We start from the raw sequence: 27,566 nt of genomic DNA on the forward strand, positions 1-27,566 counted from the left end.
CTGGGACTATCACGTTATGGTTTGAATATGTGGATTTTTCTTCGTGGAAATCGGGATCGTTTCAGGCACCGCCACCACAGGCTGCACACGCGTGCGCAGGATCTAGCCACCACCGCCACCACTTGGCATCTCACCTAGCTGGCTGGCCGCTGCCGCGCAGACTGCCAGCTGATAGGAGCAGGGCCTTGCTACCAGCGCAGGATGAGCAAGCCTCACCACCTTCCACTAGCTCGCCAGCCACCCTGTGCCTGAAAAAAAGAAAGTGGGTGAGGAAGAAGAAAGAGCCAGTGTCATGAAGGACATTTCATCGCTCTTCTCTCTTCCTCGAAAACCGAAAATGAATATTTTATTGGATCCAATGTCCACCAGTAAATTTGAGTGTCCCACTAGCAAACTGCTCCATTTTCTATGTCCACCAACAAAGGTAGGTCATTTTCAGGATCCCGTAGCAAATTTCACCTTCTATTCATGTAGACCATATCATCATGATAGATGCACAACTTACAAAAATCAAGTTTTTTCTTTTGGAAAGTCATTTACATGCGAATGAGTGAAGGGAAATAGTTTTTAGGAGCAATTTGCATATAAACAGTCTCTCAAATCTTCGGGGTGGTTTGAGGACATAACATGTAATTCTTACACAACCTACGTTGTGAGGTTTCACAACTACTCCAACCAAACACATTTCAGCTTTTTTTACAGCTCTCAACTCACAACAACTTTCCTACAGCCCATGGCAGTTTTTTCACAGCTCAACCAAACAAGCCTAAAGGTTTACGAAGCCTTTGACCCACACCAAGGATAACCGTATCTGATGTCAACTTTCACAACCATGGCCATCGACGATCACATGAATGTAAACAAGATTGGAGGAATCGAGATGGGGATAACTGGATTGGAGGAAAGGTTTCTCAACCCCATTTCTCTATTTCTTACAAATGATTAGCTTGTCTCATACAACTCCACACGCTGGCTTATACCACACTCAGCACACACGCTGCCCTCTGGACCCACATGGACCACAAGATCAATACTGATTCCACATTCAGATCAGCTAAACTCTTCCGTCGTTGCAGCCGCAGCTGACACTTCACACTTTATGAAGGCTAATCGTCAAACCTCATCTTTCAGTTACAAGTAGCCTCCAGACAATCGAAATCTGATTCTCACATAGATGGCCAAAACTGCACAAACAAAGAATCCACCTTTTTTCACTCCCAAAACCGGCCTCAGCAGTCCGCACCCAATCAATGCTTTGCGGTTTCAAACTGTAAATCCAAAACCATGAGCTATGATACACTAATGGGTTCGAGTTCCACTATACAACAAAATTACACTTTCCATGGTGTGTGTCAGTGTCTGTGTGAGTGCTTCCGACTCCTAGAGCTAATGTCACCCCTTACCATATTTCTTCTCTCAATAATTCTGGAAATGAAACATATATAACCAATGATAGCCATGGCATACAAGGCCCTATAAGGTGCCAACGCCATGGAGCTGACAAAGGAATAATAGCCACCCACGAGGTACAGGAAACTCAGACCAACTTCACGGCCTCTCCTCCCAGGTAGCTTGAAAAATATGCAGCAGCTGACATTTGGTTGGGATCCAAAAAGTCCATGCAGTATAACACCAACGCAAATAGCAGAATCGATGAACCAGGGAAAATTCTGTCCCATACCAATTCTCTGCACACAAAGGAACAGAACGGAATCATCACTGGTTATGACAAACAAGAAAGAAAACTGGAAACTTAGGAATTTGCCTAATGATGTTTAGTAGGTACTAAAAATGACCAACCTGTAGCCAGGCAACAAGTGAAGGCACAAACATGAGTGTGCTTAGAAGATGCAACATCATTATACCATGCCGATAATCAAACAGTTCTAGTTGACTGTCAGTAAAGCTTTTAGAAGCTGTTGGGCTATCATCCATTGGCAGAAGTTGCTGGAGCCCATCTGATTTACTTTTGGACAGAACTGGACCATCGCCCATCTTGGACTTATACAGGTCCTTTTTCTGAGTTATGCTACGAAAAGAAGCTGCTAAAAAACTGTCACGAGACAAGTATTTCAATTTAGATATTGAATTACAGCAACAAATAAAGTAGTATTTCAATTTAGATATTTAATTACAGCAATAAATGAAGTAAAATATACATGGTGGCAGCAATATCATCATGCTAAGATACAGTAGATCTCATCGCTACTACTATAGCAAATATGAAACATATGTTTGCATATTGGTCTAAAGAAAACCAAGCACATAACTACAGGGATATTATTGGAGATAAAAACGTAAAAAGTATGTTTTCATAATTCAAAAATATTTCGACAATTGAAACAGGTCAAAATTATCCTTAAAAGTTAAAATCAAACCTGCATAGATTTGAATGAGCATGGAAGGCGTGAGAGAGAAGTAGCAGACCAAGGCCAATAGCCGGATGAACCAAACAGACGAGTGGTAATGTAGCAACTGCTACAATTATATTTGGATTGTTCCTAAGCATCTGCACAATCTTTTCCAAAAGGACAGTTAGTACCTCAATATAAGGGACTCCAAGAAAAGGAAAGACAAATAAGCAGGTCTCCATATACTCTAGAAGGATATTTACCTTCAGTGACTGAAATGAGAAGGAGAAACTGGGGAATTGGCGAAGAAATGCTGATTGAACACCACTCCCCCATGATTGCCATCTGTAAATCATTGTTGCAAGATCAGGAAAAGAAAATGATGTATGATTTATGGTGAGATCAGAATTCATACAATCAATGATTTGGAAACAAATCAATATCAAGTCACACTGGACAAGGAATAAGTTGGAATTGTAAATTCAAGTAGAAGATGGTTTAACATAGTAATAACAGTAAAATAACTTGTAGATTACTAGAAATGAAATAATCAACAAAGATGATTTAAGTTAACTAATTTGCAATAGAATACAGGATGGGTAATTCTGAAATCTAACTGGCCATCTTCCTTATAGATATTATCAAGAAAATACTGTCCAATAGCATTATCATTCAGAAATAATGTTCCTAATGAAAGTTATCTACTTATATGAGAAGCAAAGAGCTCCAATCAAATGGAAAATCTCTATCCCAAGACAGTTAGCAATTTCAAGACTAATAGCTCATGAAACCAGTAAAGATCTGAAGTATCATCATATTTAAGAAAAAAGAAAAGAGACAAATACTAAGGCAAAAAGATATAAAAGTGTATACTAACCGTCTTTTAATGAAGACATGTAGAATGGCAACCGCATACAGAAACAATTTTGAACTTAGTATCAACAAAATTGCGAAACCATTAGCAACTATGTAGCAGATAATAGTAACCAATAAGAAGGTCCCAAGTGGTGGTTTTTGCTCCGTCGTGAAAATTAAAAAGGCAAAAAATACAAGTATTGGCATGAAGCAAAGAAACGTGAATGCCTTTGGGAGTCCAAGATTAGACTCTATGGCTGACAAAATGGATGGCACAGAAGAATCACACTCCCATGCTGACGTCTGTCGCATCATGCCGAAAAACATTATGGCCACCATGAAGCCAAGAATCTGCAATTGAACAGGGCACAGTTTTAAAAAATATAACAAAACATTGCTGATCTCTTATGTAGTTAAATATACAATTACGAGGTAACAAAATGAGAATAATACGTAACCAATTAACCATTAAGATGATATTATCAAAGACACATTCCAGTGCAAAGATCTGCAAATAATATAGCAAGGAAAAACAGAAAAAAAAAACAGAAATTTCATAAGACTTCAAAATATACAGAATACAGGCTGGTAAATTTAGCACACTAGAGCCCACAAAACATGAAGGTTTTAGTTCTTTTTTGGTGGGCGTGGGGGAGGGGGGGCTGAGGTGCTGTGTGTATTAATGGAAAAGAATGTTGAAACTGAAAAAACACTATGATTTTTAATTCCATTAAAGAAATAATCAAAACATATAAAAATTAATAGGCAAGTTTTTAAAATTATAACTGCATGCTATATCATACGGTAGCACCTAGAATTATAAGCAACAACAGGGGCTTCATTGACTACTGGGATCAATAGATAGTCCTTGGACAGATTTTTTGAAGCAAGGTCAGCCCCATTTCCATTACCATCAAATGGAAATATAAAACTTTGGACTGACAGTCCTTGGGCAGATAAAAAACCAAAACGCTTGTACTACAAGAAGATCATCAGTAAGCTATAACCACCAACAACGTGGGAGCAAGATCAAGCATAACTTCATGGTTATCAGTGAATCAAACAAAGGATCATCATAAGTCTCTGGTGTGCTAGGCCCGGTATAAGGCTGCAAGATGAAAACGAGAATGCATTCTTTCCAGGTGCCTCAGTAAGCTGTCACGTAACTCAGGATTTGTAAGTCATTGCTACAGTACATAAAGTTGAGCCTGTATATCTCATTATCTAATTTAAGCAAAGAATAGACGAAAGTTCACTGATCCCTTATCAACCAGACTTCAGAAGCTCTATACCATGGACAGTGAAGAATCCTGCCAACAGTTAGATGACAGAGTGCTTTACCCGTCAGTTATTGTAATCGTACCCAACCCAATCCATATCACATAGCTTTTAACAATCAATATGATCTAGCAAACAGGAAAAAGGTTAACAGCATGATGTCATGCATGGATCAAAGTACATAGGCACAACAAGATTACCTCTGATGAGTACAATAAAAAGAATCTGCTTGCCGCATCACTTAGTGAAGCACGAGAAGTGACTTTGTATGAGCAGTGTGGGTCAGCCTACAACATCAAGACAGCGCACATTTGAGAAATCATTCCTTTTGATCTCTTACTATGGATGAGAAAATTAGCTCTGTGACAAATGAAAAATGCATAATACACAACTTACATCCCAAACATTTGATCTATGAGACTGCAAATTTCATATAGGCTAGAAGCTGATACTAACAATGTAAATTCTGGCAATCCAAATTAATAAAGATAGGCACCCAGTTTTACTCTTAAGTACTCTAACTGCGATGATAGAATTGAATGCGAAACAGATTGTTGCCAAGCAAAAGTTTGCAAAATAATCGGCCCCTCAAAGGCAACAGGTTCTGACCTTCAAGTTATCTGTTAAGAGGTGGGTGCCACCGAAAGGGCCTCTAGCTGAGTTGGTTAGGTGGCTTTAGTATGGGTTTGACTCTCCGTGGCAGCGAATTTTTAGACTAGGCTTAAAAAAATCCTCATTTGTCCCACACCAAAGCACAGATCTAAGGTCCGACCCCGGTCATGGGCGTTCTCCCATAGGCTACGGTGCCGTTATGTATAGGCGGCGCTCTTCTATCCTCGAGAATCGGGGTGGGCCAGGAGATTATTTGATTTCCAATATGGCTATAATGATGTGTAAGAATTGCACCACCGATATAGCAACCTTCCTCGGACTAAGGATATTCGTACTCCCAGTGCTCTTGCTTCCTTTGCACCCCCAGCTCCGAAGATCAGTAAGGGTTCAAGGGTTTTCTCGACCTGCATGAGAAGGTTTTCTTAATGCAATGCCCAGGGCCGTCTTACCCCCCCCCCCCCCCCCCCCTCCCCTACCCCCCCGCATGTCGAGTTTTTTTTAGAGGTGGATGCCACAAACTACAACTTGTGCTATTGGCATCATGTTGCTTCTAAATACATTAACAACGATACAAAAGTTTAAGGCATTGTAAAACCCATAATAAATACACCCTCTATTCCAAATTATAAGACGTTTTGACATTTCTAGATACATAGATTTTGTTATGCATCTAGATATACACTTATGTCAAGATACAATGTAAAATCAATAGATCTAGAAAAACCAAAACGTCTTATAATTTGAAATGGAGGGAGTACAACAGAAGTATTATATATTATTAAAAATAAATACCCCCCTCAGTTCCCAAATAGATGTATTTAGGATTCTTGTAATTGACAACAAATGTATACAAAATTATTTGTACTTTTCACAGGAAAATAGTTCTGTACAGTTGCTAGCAAAACTCAAAAGTAAATCTATCTTATAAGCCTATAAGTAGAAAAAAAATGACAGGTGATTATACCAGGGTCAAGTCCAGCGCCACCAAGAAAAAGTGGAGAAAAAAAAGAACTTGACCTGTGGGGGAAAGACCACCCCCACGGCATTGAATTAAGAAGAAACTTCTCGTGTGCAGACCGAGAAACACCCCCAAAGCCAGCTGCCCTGGATGTGCCACCTAGCGCCCAGGACACATGCCTGTGGCCACGTGCATCTCACTGAAAGCGACTCAGGTGGTTACACATATAACTCAGTAACACAGCCCACAACTCAAGAACACAGCTGACGAGGGTTGTTTATTAACCCAGACCTGTTTAAATTCGCTCCCACATATACCTGTCACTGAATAATCATACCCAATCCCCAAATCCATATCCACACCAAATGGGTAGGGTATGGATAGAAAATCCTTTAGCCATTAGGAGAACGGGTATACTCACTAATAAAAGGGTATGGGGAGGGCATCACTCATTTGCCCAGTCTTATCCGTCTCCAATTTTTTCTTGGCGAGGACGAGGGAGAGATGTTCGCACCCGTCTCCAATTTTTCTGTGTGGCGCCGGCGGCGGCGAGGCGCTCGATGCCAAGCTCGAGGTTGGCCAACGCTTGTCGCGGAGCACCTCCCTGAAGCCCGTGTCCCTAGCAGCCTGTTGGCGTACACGGACAGCACGGCTAGCAGCACCGCAGCCTCATGGCCAATGGCAGCGGCGACACGTGCCAGCACAGCTTTGACCATGACACCGCGGCATTGGGGCAGCCGGGAGGCGCGGCACACGCTCCCGTGCAAGCAGGTCATGGAGGGAGGACAGTGTTGGAGGTAACAGAGAAATAATCAGCCAGGGCAACTCTCCCAGGCGACTGCATTGCAATATAAAGAGGATAAGTACTGCATTGATTACATACAGCTCACTAGAGCTTTAACTAGACAGAATAGCTGCCTGGGTACCCGCACAACTCTTGGGCTACCCAAGGACTTAATGACATAGATTAACTAAAAACTTAAATACACTAAATGTGCCTGGGAAGCAGGGCTTACAGCTACAGTTCTCCCCCTAAGACCTGCTTCAACCCTTCTTGATCTGCTTGATGCCAATTCTGCTTCTCATATCTTCAAGCTTGGCCTTGCCCAAAGCCTTAGTGAGAATGTCTGCCAATTGATCAGCTGTAGGGATGTACTCAGTCCTGATGCTGCCTTCTTCAATACAATCCCTGATAAAATGTTGCTTAACTCTGATATATTTGCTCCTGTCATGGAAGACAGGGTTCTTAGCAAGTGCAATTGCAGACTTGTTGTCAACCCTCAGTTCCACAGTCTCCACCTTTCTTCCCAACAAATCAGCCAACAATCTTGACAGCCACAGGGCTTGTGTTGCTGCTGAAGTCATAGCCACATATTCAGCCTCACAACTAGACAAAGCCACCACCCTCTGCTTGATAGATTGCCAGCTGACCAAGCTGTTGCCAAAGAAGAACAGACAACCTGTTGTGCTTTTGCTGGAGTCAATATCACCGGCTAGGTCTAAATCACAGTAGCCCACAAACCTAGCAGAATTTGGGGCTCTTTTGAACTGCAGACCATAGTCCAATGTTCCAGCCAAGTACCTCAGCACCCTCTTGACTGCTTGCTGGTGCTCAGTGGTCGGTTTCTCCAAGAATCTGCTCACATAGCCCACTGAGAAAGTCAAATCAGGCCTGGTATGAACCAGGTATCTCAAGCTTCCAACCAGCCTCCTATACTGAGTTGGATCCACCTCCTTGGCAGTGCTATGCTTGCTGATCTTCAGGCGCTCTTCCATTGGTGTAGCTGCTGGATTGCAATCAGACATGCCTCCCAGTTCTAGGATTTTCTTGGCATAGTGAGTCTGCCTCATGGTGGTCCCATTCTTGCCTTGCTGCACTTCAATGCCAAGGTAGAAACTGAGCAAACCCAAGTCACTCATCTCAAAGGTGGATTTCATCCTTTCCTTGAAAGCCTTTACTTCATCTTTGACTGCTCCAGTGATGATCAGATCATCAACATAGACCCCAACCAGCAACACTGAGCCCTCTGAACCTTTCCTGTAAATTGCTGCTTCATGTTTGCTCTGTTTGAACCCCATTTCCTTCAGAGTAGAGTCCAACTTAGCGTTCCACGCCCTGGGTGCCTGCTTCAGCCCATACAAAGCTTTGTGCAGGCGATATACCTTGCTTTCTTCCCCAGGAATAGCAAACCCAGGTGGCTGCTGGACATATACTTCTTCCTTGAGCTCTCCATTTAGAAAAGCTGACTTGACATCCATATGATGAACAGTCCATCCTTCCTGGGCAGCTAGAGCAAGCAGCAGTCTCACTGATTCTATGCGCGCAACAGGAGCGAACACATCCTCATAATCAACACCCTCTTGCTGCACAAACCCACGAGCAACAAGCCGAGCCTTGTGCTTGATCACATCTCCTTTCTCATCTTTCTTCAGCTTGTAGACCCATTTTAGAGAAATTGGCCGATGGCCAGCTCGGGGAGACACAAGCTCCCAGGTGCCATTGCGCTCAACAGCGCGCAGCTCCTCTTTCATTGCTGCCTGCCATGCAGGATCATCTTTTGCCTCTGCATAAGAAATGGGTTCCCCAGAGTGGGTGAGGTGGAGCTCTGCGAACAAGCGCTGCGCCGACGGCGGAACTTCCTGTTCCCCGCCCAATATGCCATCTATGGTACGATAGCGCAGCTGCTCGTCGTTGTGATAAGTGTCCAGCCGTTCCTCATCATCTTCCAAGGGAGTCACGTGCTCCACTTGTGGGCTGGCTGGAGCTGGTGGTGGTGAAGGCGTTCTGGATGTCTCAGACACCTCTTCTCCTGCATCAAGCACCGATTCTGCTGCTGGGAAAGCTTCAGGTGAGGCAGAATGGGGCTGAGGAGATGAGTGTGACTGCACTGAACCCCAGCTCCAGGGACTTCTTCCTCCCAAGGAAATTCCACCACAAAATCACTACCAGCTGCCCCAGACGTACCTGCTGCTGGTGATGTCCAATCCCAACCTCTTCCTTCATCAAAAACCACATCTCGGCTGACACGTACACGCTGAGATGCTGGATCAAAAACTCGATAGGCTTTGGCTCCTTCAGCATAGCCAATAAATACTCCAGCTTCACCACGATCATCAAGTTTCCTGAGCTGAGACAAACGGCGAGTATATGCCACACAACCAAACACCTTCAGATGGCCAACAGTGGGTGCTCGGCCATGCCATGCTTCATAGGGAGTGACATCACCTAGAGCCTTGGTTGGTGACCGATTCAGAATATGCACAGCAGTCATCACTGCCTCCCCCCAAAACTTGGCTGGCATCTGGCGCTGCTTGAGTAAGGCACGTGCCATGGCCACCACGGTTTGATTTCTACGCTCCACCACGCCATTCTGCTGTGGTGAATGAGGAGCACTGTAATGCCTTTTGACTCCTTCATTGGCACAATAAGCAGCAAATTCTGCAACAATAAACTCTCCTCCATTATCTGTGCGCAGAACTTTCAGTTTACGCCCACTCTCCACCTCTGCAGCAGCCTTCACCTTCTTGATAGCATCTGCTGCAGCATCCTTCGATGACAGCAGCACTGCCCACATGAATCGTGTGGCATCATCTACAAGCAGCAGAATATAGCGATTACCTGCCGAAGTTGCTGGTGTAACTGGCCCACAGAGATCACCATGCACCAATTCAAGGTGATCCTGAGCACGATATGTTGCTGCAGCAGGAAATGATCGCCTCCTCTGTTTGGTGGTGACACAAGTGTCACACACTTGCTCAACATGATCGATCTTTGGCATCCCTCTTGCCATTTCCTCCTTGCCAAGCCTCCGCAGGGCCTCAAAATTCAGATGCCCAAAACGCTCATGCCATTGCCACGCCTCCTCATCCCTGCGCGCAGCAAGACACACTGGCTGTGCTGTCTTCATATGCAGTACATACAGCCGGTTCGCGCCACGCCTCACCTTGGCCAGTAGGCGACCGCTGCTGCGTTCCCAAATCCGCAGTACTCCATCATCAATCACCACCTTTGAGCCATTCTCATCAAGTTGACCGAGGCTCATGATCGAGTTCTTCAACGCCGGAATGAAATAAACTCCATGAAGAACACGATGCTCACCAGTCTTTGCTTCAAAAACAATTGAGCCAACGCCCTTGATTTCCACCTTGGACGCGTCCCCGAACCGAACCGTGCCTCGAACGTCCGTGTTCAGGTCTGAAAACAGGTCACGCCGCCCAGTCATGTGGTGTGTTGCGCCTGAATCAAGGTACCAGCCGCCAGCCATCTCTTCATCATCTGCTCCCAGATAAGCACGCGCACGTGGCTCAAAGAACTCAACGCGCTGCGCTGTATAGTTGAGCTCCGGCGTGCTCTGTTCCATCTCAATGAAGCCGTGAGACAGAAACAAAGCTGCATCTTCCTCACACTCAGCAAACTGGGCACGCCCTTCATGTCCTCCTTGCTGCCCAGCTTGGTTACCGCCGCCACGGCCTCCTCCACGGTTTCCGCCGCCGCGTCCACCACGATTTTCTCCCCCGCCGCCGCGCTCTGTTCCATCACGGCGCGGCTGGGGACATTCACGCGCCCAATGCCCTTCCTGATGGCAGTTGAGGCACGTGTTGGGGCCAACACGGCCGGCGCCATTGCCTTCTCCACGTCCGCCGCCACGGCCAGCACCTCTGCCCCGTCCGCGTCCACCTCCGCGGCTGCGTCCTCCGCCACCGCCACGCTGGTTCTTGAAACCAGAACCGCCAGCTTCTTCTGCGCCTTTCTTCTCCTTCCTCAAACGCGCACGCCACTGCTCCTCAGTGTACAGCAGCTTGCCGTTGATGGACACCGGCTCTGTCACAGCTTGCGCTTCACGGTCATCCACCGCCTTGAGCCTTCCTGTCACCTCTTCAAGCGTGAGCGCCTCGAAGTCGAGGAACTGCTCAATGGCGACGACGATCTGCGCGTACTTGGTCGGCACCGTGCGCAGAAACTTTTCCACGACACGCGCCTCATCGATGTCCCTGTCTCCATGAAGCACCAGCTGCTGGTGCAGAGTTGACAGCCGCAGGGCAAAATCCTCCACCGGCTCGCCAGGCTTGACGTCAATGTTCTCCCACTCCCGACGCAGTCGCTGCAACGTCGCTCGGCGGACCCTGTCCACACCGATACGAGTCGCAGCGATGGCATCCCATGCCTCTTTTGCCGTCGCCTTGTCAAGGAGCGGGAGCCCCAACTCCTTGGGCACAGCAGCGACGATCACCTCCAGAGCTCGCCTGTCGTCGCGAAACTGCACTGGGCCTCCTTCGACAGCTTCCCAGAGGTCGCGCGCCTGCATCCTGAGCTTCATCGTCTGGCCCACTCATAATAATTGGTCTTGTCCAGCATTGGCCATGATGTGCCGCTGCCGGAATCGCGGTAGACCACCCTGCCTTGCGGCGACTCATAGCGACCGCCGCCACGACGCCTTCGGTCACGCAGTGGTGACTGCGAACGGCGCCTGTCCCGCGGCGGAGTCCGCGGCCGCCGGTTCCTCCGGTCCTCCTCTTCTTCTTCCTCCTCCTCCTCATCTCCCTTCTCTGCTGCTATCTCCGCCCGCAGCTCCTGCGCTGTCCTGGCCGCCGCCTCCGCGGCTGCTGCAGCCTGCTGTGCCGCCTTGACAGCCAGCGCCGCCGCCTCCTCTGCTGCCTTCAGGCACGCAGCCCTGCCAGAGGAGTCGCCCAGCTCGCCCTCAGTGGCTCCCTTGGTCTTCCTAGCCCGGCGCTCAGAGGAGGTTGACGTCATGGAGAAGATGAGAAGGTGAGAAGGTGTCTAACCTACGCTCTGATACCAATTGTTGGAGGTAACAGAGAAATAATCAGCCAGGGCAACTCTCCCAGGCGACTGCATTGCAATATAAAGAGGATAAGTACTGCATTGATTACATACAGCTCACTAGAGCTTTAACTAGACAGAATAGCTGCCTGGGTACCCGCACAACTCCTGGGCTACCCAAGGACTTAATGACATAGATTAACTAAAAACTTAAATACACTAAATGTGCCTGGGAAGCAGGGCTTACAGCTACAGACAGCGTGGGTGAAGAGCTGCGTGTCTCATCCATTGTTTTGACTTTTTTTACGGTGGTCTACTCATCCCTTGGCTTCCCCATTATCCAATGGTTTGGGCGAATGAACAAGGATGCAATTGGGGAGGGTGAGGAACAGGGATCAGCCAGTTGGGTTTGGGTTTGGTCAAGCTTGGATTTCTCCAAACCCTCCCCAACGACAGGTATACATATATTCAGTTCAGTTCACAGCAGCAGCACTTGCGTGCAGCAGCAGCAACATTCAGGAAAGTGCAGCAGCGCTTTCCTTGTGTGTGTGTGTTCTGTGCTCACCCTTTCCTCATCCTACAGCCGTGAGTGAGTGTGGGTGCGGGTGAGCTGATAGCTCACCTGTGCAAGGGTTCGAGAGCCAACAAGTAAAATCGGGGCCGATCCAAGGAAGACGAGCACGCCGGAGGTGCTCCACCGCCCATCATTGTCGCCCGCCATGTCTGCATCACTGAAGGCTATGAGCTGCAGCCCACCTTCGTCGTCGGTCTTGGGGAGTGCCTTGCTGAAGACTGTGAGCCGCAGCCCACTTCCGCCGCCGTGCTTGGGGAAGACGATCCCCTGACCCACCGTCCCCTTGACGTAGCGCAGCAGCCGCTTCACCGCAATCCAATGATCCTCGTGAGGATCCTCCATGAACCGACTGACAAACCCGACTGCGAACGTGATGTCCGGCCAGGTACGAGTCAGATAGCACAGCCCGCCGACGATGCTCCGGCAGTGCGTCGCGTCCACCTTCGTCGCGGTGCTGTGCTTTGACAGCTTCAGCCTTTCCTCCATCGGAGTCGCGCATGGCTTGCAGTCTGCCATGCCACCGCGCTCCAGCAGCTTCTCCGCATAGGCGCGCTGTCCTAGCAAGATGGAGTCACTCCCCTGCTTTAGCTCGATGCCGATGTAGTAGGAGAGTTCACTGAGATCACTCATGCGGAACCGAGCCGCCATCTCGTGCTTGAAGCCGTCGATGTCCTCCGTGCGCGCTCCAGTGACGATCAAGTCGTCCACATACACGCCGACGATGAGCTCCTCCTTCCCCCGTCGCTGCGTGTAGAGCGCGTGCTCCGTTGCGCAACGTGCGAACCCAAGCGCACGCAGCGTGGTGTCGAGCTTGGCGTTCCATGCTCGTGGGGCTTGCCGCAGCCAGTAGAGCGCCTTGCGTAGCCGCAGCACCTTGTGTTCTGCTCCCTTGACGGCGAAGCCCGGAGCTTGCTTGACGAAGACCGTCTCCGCCAGCTTGCTGTTGAGGAAGGCCGATTTGACGTCCAGGTGATGAACACGCCATTCCTTTGCCGCTGCCATGGCCAGTAGTAGGCGGACCGACTCCATGCGCGCCACTGGCGCAAAGACTTCCTCGAAGTCGATGCCCTCACGCCGAACGATGCCGCGGGCAACGAGGCGAGCCTTATGCTTGACGATGGCGCCGCGCTCGTCCCGCTTCACCTTGTAGACCCATTTGAGCCCGATTGGACGGCAGCCTGGAGGTGGATCAACGAGCTCCCAAGTCCTGTTCTCTTCGATCGCCTTCATCTCCTCCAGCATCGCCCGCCTCCAGGTTGCGTCCCGCTCGGCTTGTGCAAACGTGGGCGGCTCCTCTGCGCTGATGAGGAGCAGCTCTGGATCGTCGAGAAGTCGACTTGCCAGGCCCGGTGCTCCTGTGTCGCCGCCGAGGTTGTCCACCCTGCGGAACCGCACCTCCTCGCCGTCGTGGAAGGCGTTCACGTACTCATCGATGTCGCTCGGAGGAGAGGAGAACTCGACCGGAGGTATCCCCTGTTCTGCCACAACAGGGAACTGTGGTGGAGGTGTGTGCGCGGCTGCTAGTGGAGACTGCTCGCCCGCGCCTGCCATGGCCGTTCAGCCGGTGCCGACACAGCTGCTGGACTTGGCGCGTCCACAGCTGGCTCCTCTGTTCCGACATCTCCGCCTGCACGGATGACCATGTGCTCGATGACGAACGTCCCGCCGACACCGCTGGCTTCCCCCGTGCCTGGATCCTTCCAATCCCAGGCTGCCATTTCGTCGAACACCACATCCCTCGAGACCACCACCTTGCCTCCTCTCGGATCATACAGCCGATAGGCCTTGCTGCCCTCCTCATAGCCCAGGAGCACCATCGGAGTGCTCCTATCCTCTAGTTTGCTGAGGTTCGGCTTCGTCTTCTTGACATGGCCGATGCACCCAAACGTCCTGAGGAAGGAGACGTCAGGCTTCCTCCCGAACCAAGCCTCGAACAACGTCATGCCCTTTAGGCTCTTTGTGGGCACGCGGATGAGGATGAACACCGCTTTGCTCACAGCCTCTCTCCCCAGAACTCCGTCGGCATGCCCTTCGCCTTCATCATGCTTCGAGCCATGCCCACCACCGTCTGGTTTCGCCACTCCACCATGCCGTTTTGTTGCGGCGAGTATGGCGCGGTGTGGTGGCGCACCACCCCTTGATCCGCGCAGTACGCGGAGAATTCCACCAACGTGAACTCGCCGCTGCGATCCGTCCTTAGCACACGCAGCTTCTTCCCAGACTCCGCCTCAACCCGCGCCTGAAACTTCTTGATCCGCCGCTACCTCATCCTTGCTTGTTAGGAGCTGCAACCACATGTAGCGGCTGCAGTCGTCCATGAGCAGCAAGAAGTAGCGCCGCCCGCCATGCGCGGCCGGCACGATAGACCCGCAGAGGTCACCGTGGACGAGCTCCAGCACGTTCCCCACGTGATACTTGGCCGCCTTTGGAAATGGCTGCTCCTCTGCTTCCCTGCTAGGCAGTTGTCACAGCTCGTCCGCATGCTCGATGTGGGGCAGCCCTCGCACCATCTTCTCCAACCGCCCGAGCGCGTCGAAGCTCAAGTGCCCGAACCGCGCATGCCACAGCCACGGTTCCTCGGTGTGCCACGCCGAGAGGCACACCGGCTGCTCCACTTTCAAATCGAGCAAGTACAACCGGTTACGGAGCATTGTACTTTGGCAAGAAGACACTGCTCCCGCCTCCCGGTCCCGAATCCTTAGCACGCCGCTCTTGATGAGCACTTCACAGCCACGCTCGTCCAGCTAGCCGATGCTGACGATGCTCGAGCGCAGCTGAGGGATGTAAGACATCCGTCAATGCACGGTGCTCCCCGTTCTGGCACCGGAAGATGATGGTGCCACGGCCTCGAATCTCCACCATCGAGCCATCACCGAACTTTACCGACCCAGTCACACCGCCATCGAGCTCGGAGAAGGCCTCCCTGGAGCCGGTCATGTGGTTGCTGGCGCTAGAGTCCACTGCTCCACGCCGCCACCCACTCGTCCTGGTGGACTTGGGCACGCGACTCGTCGAGATGGATGGCATGCGGTGCCTTCCCCTGCTCTGCAGCCGCCACCACCTCCTCTGGATCGACGTCGTGCAGCGCACAGAACGTCGCCATCAAGAGAGTAGGCTCGTAGTCGTCCACCTGCGAAGGTGCGCCTCAGCCTTCTTCTCCTTCGGGTTCTTGCACTCCTTGGCACAGTGGCCAGTCTTCCCGCAGCGCCAGCAAGCGTTGGGGTCGAGCTCCTTTTTCTTATTCTTCGAGGCCTTGCCGCGGCGCTTGCCGTCGCCGCCGCGACTAGAGGAGCCTTCCCCAGACTGCTTCTCCTTCATCCGGGCTACCCACTCCTCTATCAGCAGCAGCTTGCCGCTGTCCGCTGCTGCAGTCGCCCCAATGCGGTCGTCCACCGGCCGCAAGCGCCCAGTCAAGTCCACAATGGTGAGGGTTGACATGTCCAGCATCGTCTCAATGGAGAGAGCGATCTGGATGTACTTGGGCGGCAGGACACGTAGGTACTTGGAGACCGCCTCCTCGTCGTCGATGGTGACGCCATGCGCTGCCAACTGACTGATGATCAACTGCAGCCGGAGGGAGAAATCCTCCACCGCCTCCCCGTCTCGGAACGCCAGGTTGTTGTACTCCCGCCGCGACTGCTACGTCAAGGGGACAGTGGATCAGGGGATCGTCCTCCCCAAGCACGGCGGCAGAAGTGGGCTGCGGCTCACAGTCTTCAGCAAGGCACTGCCCAAGACCGACGACGAAGATGGGCTGTAGCTCACAGCCTTCAGCGATGCAGACATGGCGGGCGACATTGATGGGCGGCGGAGCACCTCCGGCGTGCTCGTCTTCCTTGGATCGGCCCCGATTTCATGGCAATCGTTGAAGCAGAAGGTGGTGGCACTATCTACGTGCGAGGCCGAGTACGTAGCAACAGCCACAACGGCGTGCCAGGCGGTCTGGCTGCGCCGGCTGCTGGGCGAGCTGACCAGCGAGGAAGCTCGTCTGCCAGGTCTGATGGTGGACAATCAATCAGCTTGCCATCGCCCTTGCAAAGAATCCAGCCCTCCACAACCATGACCGTAGCAAGCACATCGACACTCGTTTTCACTTCATCCGTGATTGTGTCGATGGAGGACAGATTGTTCTGGAGTTTGTCGAAACCGAATGACAGCTCGCAGACACCCTCACCAAGCCACTCGGCCGTCTTCGGTTCATGGACCTGAGGACCAAGATTGGAATGGTGGAAATCAAGCAAGAGCAGCAAGATTAGGGGAAGAATTGTTGAATAATTTGTTGCTGGTCTTGCACGGAAGTCTGTAACTGCAGACCAATCTTCAGTCAAGTTTGCAGCTTGGTGACAAGAAATCTGAAACTGCAGACCAACTTTGAAAGGTTGAACAGCAGCCAAGCTGTAGTGGGAACACTTGACTAGGAGTAGTGGGGACACAGAATTTTGGTAGGCCATTGTGTCCCTTGGCTAATAAGTATTGCAGGCTTATCCTGCAGCTAGGACAGTAGACCTTGACTGTAGTTCAGCAGCCCACTCTCTCTGGTTTCAGTTCATACACAAACTGAACCTACCCCTCTGTGTATATAATTGCAGCCCTGGTAATGTAATATTCAGTTCAGTTCACAGCACCAGCACTTGAGTGCAGCAGCAGCAACATCCAGGAAAGTGCAGCAGCACTTTCCTTGTGTGTGTGTGTGTTCTGTGCTCACCCTTTCTTCACCCTACAGCCGTGAGTGAGTGTGTGGGTGCTGGTGAGCTGATAGCTCACCTGTGCAAGGGGTCGAGGGCCAACAACAAACTCCCACTTAAACCCAAGGTGCTACTAAGGCTCATGTGACCACTAGGCTACAGACTGTTCACACCATGAAAAAATGGAGCTGAGTGCCAATCTAAATTTGAATTGTCCTTTGTAGCAAGATGACCTCACTGTCCATCTCAAAATCGTTGATGCTGGGGAAGATTACCTTGCAGTCGAACTCATTGAAACAATAGATCCAAGACATGAAGTCTCTGTAAACGACCATGTAATATCTGTGTCCTTTCTGTCTTCCTCACCATCAGAGCCCAATGCCCAGTTGACGTGGGGGACTAGTCCGTCCACCACTGCCTCATTGTCTTCCATCTACTGTGATCTCGCGGATGATAAAAGTGATGAGGGTGCGGTGGTCGAGCGGAGGGCGAATGTTATGAGCATGCAGTTGCACCGTGGCAGAGTGACGCTCATGAAGGCACTCGTTTTCCATCTACTCATGCACAAGATGGAGAAGCAACAGACCAATCATGCATTAATGCAGCGCCATGATGGAACTCGCGCTGACGAGGGAATCGAAGCAACCCACACGTTGTTTTACACTTATCAAACAAGGACACTTTTCCAATCCTTATCCGATGATGAAAAGGGGGGCAGAGGGAGTAACAAACAGCGGTCAACCAATTGAACTGCCAGACAGGCCAATGAACCGATGAACCACGATCCTACTGGTTTGAACGCTGGTTGTTTCAATAACAGTGTTGGTTGGAACTAGCAATGGAGGCCAGTGCAAGGGCGAGTAAGGAGGGCAGCAGATAGGCAGTATAGATTGTAACCATAATGAGGCAGTCAGTAACTCAAGCAGAGTAATTTGTGGCAACAATAGGTAATCGGCCAAGTGGTGTGCGGAAGCAGAAGCAGATAACATGCTAGAGGTTTGTAAAAGCCTAACAGCTGTCACTTGGGCATGCAGCATCTTGCAGAAGTGATAAAACATAGGGATCAATGACATCAATAAAATTTCAAGTTAGTACTCCCTCTGTACCAAAATAGTTAAGTTTTGTTCTAAGTTAAACTTCTCTAACTTTAACCAAGTATATAGAAAAATGTATGAACATCTACAATGCCAAATAAATGAACATCAAGGCATTTCACGGTGGATTTAATGACACTAATTAGGTGTTGTAGATATTGGTGCATTTTTCTCTAAATGTGGTCAAAGCTAGAGAAGTTTGATTTAGGACAAAACTAAAAGTCTAAAACGACCTACACTTTTAGAATAGAGGGAGTACAAAAACTAAGCAAGGTCAAAATGTACAAAAACAGTAGTATGCCCTGGACCCCTGGCTGAGGCCGATGGACCACTCAGGCTCATAGTTATGTTCACTAGCACTGTTGATGCACGTTGAACTCCGCCCAGTCCGGAGTCTCCTGGAGTTGTTTTTTTTTTTTTTTTGAAATTCAGAGTCTCCTGGAGTTGATTGTTAGGAAGTCGTACCTATTGTAACTTGTGATAGGAAAGGATCCCTCTAAAATAGGAATGGTTAGGAACCTAGAATACTTATAATTAGCCAAAGTCGGAGTCTCCTTTATGTAGAGAGAGGCCTTCTACCCCCTTTGGAACTCAAGCAGAAGAAGAACAAGGGCCTAGCCCATCTCTTCAGCATCTAGCTTGGGCCAAAGTTGCAGTCTCTCTCTCCCTCTCTCTCCTTTATATATATATATAATAGAGGCCTCCTATACCCTTTGGAACTCAATCAGAAGCAGATCAAGGACCTAGCCCATCTCTTCCACCTCTAAATTGGGTGCCGGCCTGCCCTTGTGCTCCCCTAACCCTAGGTTGCCAGCAACCTCCTGGCCTCTCCCAAACTTTTCTCGAAAACGCAGGAGAGCTGCGCCTAATTATATTAAAAAGAGAAAAGGGCAAGAGCCCAAACAACCCCACAAACACCACACGCACGCACTCACACCCCAACAGATAAAAGGATTACATTCGTGCCCGTGACAAAAACCACACAAGGCGACCACTACTGAGCTAAACACTGTAACTACAGGCGAGGAGGGCAGTCAAGAATGATAGCCCTCGAGCCCCTGCCATAGTGCCTTTCCCAAACTCTGGTAATCTATACACATAGCATAGTGCCTCATAGTAGATCCTATGTATCTGTATTCTGTGGTGCCATACAATAATCTGATTTTTTTTTCAGTGCCAGTTTCCATATACACACAACAACATAGAAAAAGAACCTTACCAGGATCAGTACTGTAGTTTTGTCAGTCCCTTCAGGTGAATCCCAAAAGGCAGGTGATGAATCAACCACTATAGTCTCTGAGTATATATTTGGAATGATGTGTAGGCCAGATACAGAATCCCATGCCAAGGCAACAGGCGGAAAGCACCGCAATTTACAAAGGTCTACGATACAAACACAACATACAAAAGGTTATTGAGGTAGTAAATGTGCAACCAAGGTACAGAGCATTACATGCTATCCTATGTTATTGGACATCTACTAATTGATGATATCACTCCACATAATAGTATAGAAATCTACATTTGCTATTAGCAGTTATTATTATCCCCAGAAAGATTAGGACACTAGCAAAACTAATACTGCTCTCAAAAATAAATATTTACAGAGCACAAGAGAAGTAGCAGCTCACTATTTCTCTCAGCTTCCATTTGATCACCAGCATTTTTTATTCCACATCCAGCAGTTTTCAGTGATAAAGTTACTGGTAGAAGGCCAAGGCTTGCAGAAAATGACAAGTTTAGAGCCAATGGGTGATCCTCCAACAGAAATATTTCCTAAGATCAAGAATTATAAGATCCAACCAATATTATAAGATCATAATATAGATTTCAATAATTACTAGTTACTAACTTCAGGAGCAAAACTGGAGCGGATGATTGTTCCAATAGAAAGTGCACTTGCCCCTTCCTCAGGATTAAAGAACTGCCCCACTGCCATAGAGGCTGCTGGTGGAGGCCTACCTGAAATAGTCTGGATGCCAAAGTTCAGAACAAGCAGTTTCATTAAAAATTCCATCAGTGGTTCATAACATTCATAATTCGTTTTCCACTTTCCACTAGTAAAAAAATAATGGCCACGTTATACACCGAGTGTGCCAAAGATGCCAGCTGGGATTGGGATATGAATTAAATTTGAGGTTACCTATATAGTTAAAAAAACATCAGAAAACCTAATTACAGAACTGTGTATCCATCACTGACATGAGAATCCGGATATAGTAAGGATCATTTATTTATTTTAAGTATTAACAGAACAAACCAGCCTTTTGGCACATAAAAAAATATATGTATACTTTCTCTACATGTCCAACTTTTATCTTAGTTTCTTTAGCACTTGAGCACAAATTTTATGTGAACGAGACAAATAAATGGCCAATATAGCCTGTAAAAACAAAGTCCTATTGAAGAACTGTCATGTTCCACTCATCTCAACATGTTGTAATTATGGTGCAACTTACACTTTATTTTATTCATTCATTGCATTTCCTCAGTAGAAGCCGCAAGATTTCAATAAAGGAATCAATGTGGAAATAGCATTCTCCAAAAAATTTACTAGAAAACTTATAAGACATTTAATTGTAAAAGAAATATTCTAGCACAAGACAGGAACTGCACAAGAGAATACCGGTCGAGGTGTTACTGATATAGTCATGAAGCCGAAACCACTCATTTCTTCTGGACTCAGTAGTAGTAAATGCAGAAGGAGGTGGTTGCTCAGTTTGACTCCCAGGTTCAACCTAGTAAAAAAGTATAACAAATGATTACGAAAGTTGTCAAAATTGTGAGCAAATTTTGTTTGACATGATAAGATCATATGGATCATGATCCTATCAAGTTTTAAAAATTGTACAAATTTTACAAAGTCAAGTTTTTCTTGATAGTTGACGTCTTTTTCCAAGAAAGCAATTAGACTAAAAAAAAACTACAACAATGACATTTTGATGTGTGTATCTACATTTATCTCAATTATAAACTAATTTAATTTGCTAATTTGAACATATATAAAGTTTGATGTAAGAAAGATAACATGTGCCAGCTTAAAATAATATATTGAGAGATAGCATATTAAACTAAAAGAACATAATGATAGAAAAATATATTTTGCGTGCTAACATAGCTTATTGTCAGTACAAGTCCAACCAAATGGTGAAGATGGTTCTACACAAGCAGGCAACCCAACAAGTGATCCTGCAAGACTTTGACGCTAGAATAGAATCCATTTGTGTCATGTCAGCTACTAGGGATGCTTCAATCCGTATCATCCGAATAACAACCTTATATTAAGACGACAACAATGATGAAGATGGAAATGAATTTTACTTGCAACAGAAGAGAATAATCAGATCAAAGAATTGGTTTATTTTGTAATGTGTATTATACTGACATCAGTAAACAAATAAAAAAGTACATCCCATGCAACATTTTTTGTAGTAAGCATACAAGTACACTGCACACAAATAAAGTACAACATCTTGAATAAGTATGTTTAACGTATACTTTTATGGAAATAAAAAATGCAAGAATCATGATATAGACATTGCAGCTAACAGTAGGAGAAGACAACGGTTTTAGTTATCAGCTGAGCCATCTATAATGGAAGCAGCACATTACTAACATAATTAATGATAGAATGTAGGAAAATGAGAACAATTAGGTGAACAATCTGAAAAATATTACCTGTTTTGGAGCAGGTCCTGCAGGAATTTGGACCATCTTTGATGTAACTTCCACTATCTTTTTACTGGCAGGTAATTCATTTTGCACAGGTGAATGATGTTTTTCTGGCCACAAGTGAATCCTTACTCCAGAACAAGGGGCAAGATTTGTTACAAAAACAAAGTGTCCTCTACCATTTGATCCCTTCCACAAGAAAATAGCAAAGCTTATTAATCATATGCAGCAATACTTCAATTCAATCTAAACTTCAAATAAGGTTTCTTAATGCAAAAAACACATACAGATAGCGGGGTGAAACTAGAAGGCCAGTAACCTACCAGCTTTTTAATATCTAACCATCTTCTCCTGCCATCCATGGCTAAAACAGTAACTGAATTTGACTGAATATACAGGTCCTTTTCAAGGCCATCACTAGTCCATTGAGTGGATGGTGGGCAAGAAAGTGAACCTTTTTTGTGTAGTTCTACAAGAAAAATATATCAATATGTTTAGATAAGAAAAATGATATGATACTCTGGTACTACTGTAAATGGATAAGACCCTATAATTAACCTCTAGGGTTTACATCACATTTGATTGTTTGATCCCTGGGATAACAGAAGTACGAATGGTTGGTGGATGGCTGTTTTTTGCATACGAGCGTGAAGTCTTGAACTATGACTGTGTAATTCCGTGGCCTTGGTAATGAAATTCAGGTTTACCATTGTGGAAAAAAAACACACATTTGATTGTGAAATGCTAGTCTTGGTTTTTACAGATATATGCTAAGTTATATCAACTAAAAAATTGGAACACTATCATAATCGTATCTTATCTATTTGCTATGCAATATAAATATGCTATAAGTAGCAGTTTGGCATCCTCTCTCTACAGCATACAAAGTTACCAATTCCATGAGCCTCATGTTACAGCAGTGTTGCACTAATGTGTTGCACAAATTAATAAACATCTTAAAATGATAACATAAACTATAGCAAAGAAGCCATCTTAATAAATGATATAAATCCAAATTAATAGAAGAGGTGACAAAAAATTGCTTACACAATAGAATGTTTACAAACAGAAATAGCTTTATGAAAATGATAAATATGATCTTCAAAATTTTTTACATAGATTTCAAATCCCGACCAAGAACTATGTGCTCATTCATTCCATAAATAATTCATCTTCTAAGCAAACAACTTTCTAACTGATCCAACTACAAAGGACTTAAAGGTAAAGAATGAGCTATACCACCAGCATCCTGGTTCTCATTGGCAGGTAAAGTTTGTGACAGAGAAGCAGGAACATGAGCCATTGAACTCAAAGACTGAGGAACTGCACTTTGTAGCATTTTTGTGAACACAAAAACTCTTTTTTGTGTGCTTGAAAATGGACGTCTGTCAACAGGATCTATTATGCTAAGAAGAGTGTGTGCAACCTGGACAATGTCAAGTCAACATAAGTACTGATGTTACCGCATACTGCAAAGCATTGAGAGAATTTGCTGTTGACACATAGTTCCGGACCTGTACAGCTAATTGATTACACCATAGGATAGATTGATGCTCCATGGATAACCAAACATTCTTCATACTGGAGCTTCCTACCATAAAGCCGTGAGTAGAAGGCACAATTCCATCCAATGATGCCAACCTTGACCTAATCTGAATAAAAATGAGTTTGAAATAACAATCTCAACTTTCTAAAGAACACACTCGCCAAATATTGAGATCTTGATTGCATCAAGAATTGAATAAAGATGATCTGAAATTCCAGACTTTAGTCTACAGATATCAGAACCAGTGTTCAAAAAAAAAATGTAGCTAAACGCTTGCCTAGGCATACGTTTAAGCATGAAATGGAGCCCTGGCACGCCATCTCGGCCATAGGCGTCCAATTAAATGAGGCCAAGGGGAGAGGACGGAGAACCAGGGGAGGCGGAACCCATGATGGTAGACCAAGAGTGCTCCGCTCAGCCTCGGATGTGTGGAAAGCACTGCATAAGGCTGAGGATAGTAGCGATTGGGGAGCACGCGTTGAAGGGCCAGCGTGCAGGTCATGGGCGATGGCCAGATGCATGGCCAGCGCAAGACCGATGGCACGCGTCAGTGGCAGGAGTGATATGCTGTGGATGGAAGCGTTTTCATTACGCAATGAAGCTTTAGCTGTGCCGGGTGAACTGTCCAACCCATGGATGGTGAAGAAAACAAAAGGAGAGACAGAGGTTAGGATCGCAAAATGGTTTTGTTTCGGGTGTGATTCCATCTTATGCTTACCTCATGGTATCCATGTCAGCTTGATTCCACCTGCCCTCTACTTGATTTCGCCCCTCCTGCTCGATTTCACCAAGGGGTTGCATGTAGCCAGAGCAGAGGTGGTGCACCATGGAGGGGGCGGGAGCGCATGCAGACGGAGCAAAAATGGTGTGTCGTGGAGGGGGGAGCAGACAGGGGAGGAGCTGAGGAAAGGAAATGATGCGGATGCAGCAGCACGAAGATGGCTGCCCGCTGCTGAGAATCGGAGGTGGTAGAGCATCGATGGGAGATGTGATGGTTGGATCAGATAGTGGGCTTAACTTAGATAGGGGGTGGAGTGGGCTGTTGACACATTCCTGATTCCTCTTCATATTCCGTTTGTATTCTTTCATATTTATGCAGCTACATCTTCCCATATGCAGTTAGTAGGTTACAGATTGTTAATATATATAGGCATACAGTCTTTTCTGTTTCTCTTTCTGGCCGATGTAGGCCTTATGGCCCTTTTGGCCCATACTCAGTATATTTTGTAACCTAGACTCAGTGGATGGGGCATGAAAGCCATTCTTGCATAACAACAGTAACACAATCACCTATTCGCATTTAGCCTGCGTTGACTCTCCCTAGGCTCTAGGCAGTGCCCTAGCGCCTTTTACAACCTTGATCAGAACTGGGACCAAAACCAGCAGCCCAACCGGAGAAGAACGGACCCTCATATGGGCTTAGTCGTGCTATTGGATCATTCAAATAGTCTGCCCATCGAACCACTAAGGTAGGTCAGTATGTCAGATCACTAGTTTTTCTCGAAATCACAACGATTGGAGCAGCCCAACATCATGCACCAAAAGATGAAGAAGTTTGCAAATGTAGTGTCCAAGTCCAAACATGCATTCTGTGTTCAGCATTCATGTGGCTAGGTACACTAAGGACCAATAGGTGGGTCCATTTACCTGAGACCTTGATCAGGTCAATGCCACTAGCCTAGTCTTGTAGAAGTCTAGTAATGGAAAATCAAAATTACAATTAAAAATGCCTACTAGAAACGAAAATCAACAATTTTAATGAGTCTGTTGTGTACTCCTGTTCCAAAATGTAAGGTATTGTGTACTCCTGTTCCAAAATGTAAGGTATTTTTGTGTACTCCTGTTACAAAATGTAAGGTGTTTTGTTTTGTTCTAACTCCTAAGTCAAACTTCTCTAGCTTGGAAACTGGACCATGTTTACACAAAAATGCACCAACATCTACAACATCAAGTAAGTTTCATTAAATCCACCATGATATATGTCTTGATAGTGCATTAATTTGGTACTGTAGATGTTAAGATATATTTTTCTATAAACTTGGTCAAAGTTAATTTTGGAAGGAGGGAGTATTTGCTATATGGAAAAAGGGTAAGGAACTTTATTTCAAAAGTTTGAAATAGAGAGTGATAGATTATTACAGTACATTGCAAAATACTGAATATCAAGACAGACAAGAGAACATGATATTTACTAGAAGTGTCATGACACTTGTGCTTTGGTGGCATATCATATATAGTTTACAGGTCACTAACTAAAAGTGGAATCAAAGAATAGATTGGCATGCAAGAAGTCATAGATCATAAATGATCACAGGAAAATCTTGTCCTCGAAGAAAGCATATGGATAACCGAATCTGCATAAGATTAATGATAGCAGTGAAAGCAGTACCTGATAATCATGAATGCCACCTGATACAGAGACAACAACCACATTAGATAATTTTGAATTGCTTGCATGCGATACACCAGTCCCGTATCCCTTTCTCCATTCTTCATTGACATGGGAGAAAAAATGACCCAAGGATGGCTGAAGTGCGATGGGAGGGTACCTGGATAAAAATTATGTGACATTTGAGTAACACTTGATCATCCACCCAATGGTGAAAATTATACAGCAAAGGTGAAAAAAAGCCCCCACTCTCACAAAAGAAAAAACTACAACAAAAATTAACAAAGAGAGCCAGAGAGTACTGGTGTGGGCTGGAAAGTGTCAGTATAGTTTCCACTGCTGATTTCCTCAGGTTTGGGTGGACTACAGCTGCTCGAGCCACAAAACCACCCATCGAATGGCCAACAAGTATAACACTGGATGGCAGGTCATGAGAGGATCGAGCACCACCCTTTGATCTCTCCAAATGTGATTCTTTGTATTGGTCAAGGATCTACAAAGCACAAGATCACATGCTAAATTTTAAACACTGATGAGATCCTTAGGCATTACAATATCCATGGGAAGTTGGAAGCTGCAGTGCCATAAATTTGTGGCAATTCTAGATTGAGTGCACAGCAACATTTTGCGTGAACATAATCATCTTAAACAATTTAAAAATTCAATTTGTGGAAAGCTTCCTATTTGATGGTGACTAAAAGAATGTTAAATTACGACAGTAATGAGCAAAGGGTCAAATAGGTAAGCTAAGATTGAATCTTAAAGGTTGGGACTAGTTACCCTGTGAATCGCATAGACAACATATTCAGTATGCTCCTCAAGTATCCGACCATCCATTGCAGAGTGTTCTCCTTCAAGGTCAACAGCAAACCAATCCAACATGCGGCCATACCGTGAAGGAATCAAAAAATCTTTGAGTTCATCTGCTGGTAAAGTGCTAGATGCTTCCCCATAAAAGGTGGGCTCAAGCGGACCATTCTGATACGCTCGAAAAGATTCTGCAGCCAATGACCGAACCTAGATGCCACATATGACAGTCATCATCAGTAACAGCAGTATTGTTTGAGCATTGGTAACCAAAAAAAAAAAGCTAAAACTCAAGTGCATAACTTGTATAATGTCAGACATATTGTAATAATTCAATTTGCATACCCTCCCACGATAGCACAATGGGCATAATAGTAGAGATACACCAGAAATGATATGTCATGTTCAAATATGGACTTCACAACCAATGCAATTTTGTTATCACTAAATGGAACACGTTTGATTCCAGAACAAAGTTCTAAACCAAGGACAACGAAAAGTAATAAAACAAGCGAGACTTGCACCTGCTTGTAGCTTCCTCCATTGCCGGGAATGAAGAGCACGGGCACGCCCCTAAGTCCCCTAATGTGCTTGGCGAAGTCGATCTGCTTCCAGCCCTCGTGGTACAGGAACAATCCATACCTATCCGAGGAGATGTTCCGGGGCGTGGCGGCGATGGGGATGTAGGTCGGGTACATGTAGGTCATGACGCAGCCATTGGGCACCGGGCGCAGCAGGCGGCTGAGCGCTGCAAGCAGCGACCCAGGCGGAGAAAAGCAGGACGGCCCCAACCCTGCAGCTGCCCCGGAACCCGCCGCCGCCGCCCATGGGGTAAGAGAAGCTCGGACCAGTCGCTCCGAGATCGAGCTAAGATCAGAGAGAGAAAAACGGTGGAGGCTCCGGATCACGGAAGAGATCTTGCACCCTGAAGGCAGCTCGGGGGATCCGGGCACGGGGAGAGAG

At 46.6% G+C, this 27,566-nt stretch overlaps 1 pseudogene; it reads right to left on the reverse strand.

Moving 5' to 3' along the window:
• Window positions 1-570: 570 nt before the first annotated feature.
• On the reverse strand, window positions 571-27,566 carry LOC136541794 (uncharacterized; annotated as a pseudogene).

The sequence above is a fragment of the Miscanthus floridulus genome, chromosome 3 (assembly GCF_019320115.1).
Source record: "Miscanthus floridulus cultivar M001 chromosome 3, ASM1932011v1, whole genome shotgun sequence".
Taxonomy (NCBI): Eukaryota; Viridiplantae; Streptophyta; class Magnoliopsida; order Poales; family Poaceae; genus Miscanthus; species Miscanthus floridulus.